Genomic DNA, 2,073 nt, shown 5'->3' on the forward strand with positions numbered 1-2,073 from the left:
AATTAAATAGTGGGGTTTATGTTAAAACACTATGTAAATATTGCACTACCTCTTTATGCTTCTTAATATGAGGAATTTTTAAAATTCACTTTTATGAAACAATAAAATAATGTGTAGTAAAATTTCATTAACAAAGAAGCCATAATGGGTTTATGTGTTTCTTTTTTATTTCTTCACAAAACCCATTCTCTTAGTTCATTTTCTATAAAGAAAACTTATTCCTTACAATTATGGAGGCTGAGAAGTCCAAGGGCAAGGGTCCACATGCAGCGAGGGCTCTCCAGCCAGCGGGGACTCCCTGCAGAGCATCAGGGGGACCAGTGGGAACCCTCCAGCCAGCGGGGACTCCCTGCAGAGCATCAGGCGGACCAGGACATTACATGATGGAGGGAGCTGAGCAGTCTGATGTGCTAGCCCAGATCTCTCTTATTATCTAGCCCACTTCCATGATAATCCATTAATCCATGAATTAATTCATTTATGAGAACAGAGGCCTTACGAGCAAATCATCTCTTAAAGTCCCCACCTCTGAACACAGCTACGTAAAAAAATTTTTTAGAGTATCATTTTGGTTTTAATCTATAAATTATTTTTCAAAATTTGTGGGTACATGTTAGGTGCGTATATTTATGGAATACATGATATGTTTTGATACGGGCATGCAGTGTGGAAGAAGCCCATCATGGAGAATGGGGTATTTATCTTCTAAAGCATTTATCCTTTGCATTACAAACAATCCAATTACATGCCTTAAGCTATTTTAAAATGTACAATTAAATTATTACTATAGTCATCCTTTCATGATATCAAATAGTAGGTCTTATTCATTCTTGCTATATTTTTGTACCCAACAACCATCCCCACCTTCCCTCAATCCGCCAGTACCCTTCCCAGCCTCTAGTGCCATCTTCTGTTCTCTGTGTCCATGAGTCCAGTTGATTTGATGTTTAGAGCCCACAAATAAAGGAGAACATGTGATGTTTGTCTTTCTGATCCTGGCTTATTTCACTCAGCATAAGGATCTCCAGTCCCATCTATGCTGTTGCAAATGACTGGATCTCATTCTTTACAACTGAATACTACTCCACTACTCTGTTGTGTATAAGTACCACATTTTCCTTGTGCATTCATCGGTTGATAGGCACTTTGGTAGCTTCCAAATCTTGGCTATTATGAAGGGCGCTGCAACAAACATGGGAGTGCAAGTATTTCTTCAATGTACTGATTTCTTCTCTCTTTTTTTTTTTTTTTCCTGAGATGGAGTCTTGCTCTTGTTTGTTACCCAGGCTGGAGTGCAGTGGCACCACCTCGGCTCACTGCAACCTCTGCCTCCTGGGTTCAAGCAATTCTCCTGTCTCAGCCTCCCGAGTGGCGCACACCACCACGGCCAGCTCACTTTTGTATTTTTAATAAAGGTGGGGTTTTGCCATATTGGCCAGGCTGGTCTTGAACTCCTGACCTCAGGTGATCCACTCACCTTGGCCTCCCAAAGTGCTGGGATTACAGGCATGAGCCACTGTGCCCGGCCTGTATGATAATTTTTTAAAATGTTGTATGTGTATGAAATTTTAAAAAATGGTGTGTGTGTTTGAAAATTAGGCATTTAAGTTGTGGTCCTATATGCTTTTTGTTTTGCATGAATTCATTAATATTCATGTTATGTAAAAGAAATCATTGTTTTTTATTTCTTAAAAAGTAAACCTTTTTCATGGTGTTTGGAGTGGTGGAACCATATACATATTTCAGCAGTCTCACCATATAGTTTTTAAATAATTGCAATACTGAATGGTCATTTAATTATGTCAGACAATTTTTTTCCTGGGGCATCCATTGAAAACCTGTTCTGCAGATCAATAATGGGTAAAAATTGATGTGTTCTTGTTTTAGATTTACCATTTATAAAATACCTTACAAATACATAATTATAAATATATTCACAAACTTAAAAGTATGCTCAATGCAGTTATTTAAAAAAGGAAATATTCATGTTATTCAATTGTAGGGAAGATTTTCAATAAATGGTGAATATTTTTATACATCATTCTGAAAAGAAATGCTCACAATAGAGTATGA

Source organism: Mandrillus leucophaeus, unplaced genomic scaffold (assembly GCF_000951045.1).
Source record: "Mandrillus leucophaeus isolate KB7577 unplaced genomic scaffold, Mleu.le_1.0 Scaffold1608, whole genome shotgun sequence".
NCBI classification, from domain to species: domain Eukaryota; kingdom Metazoa; phylum Chordata; class Mammalia; order Primates; family Cercopithecidae; genus Mandrillus; species Mandrillus leucophaeus.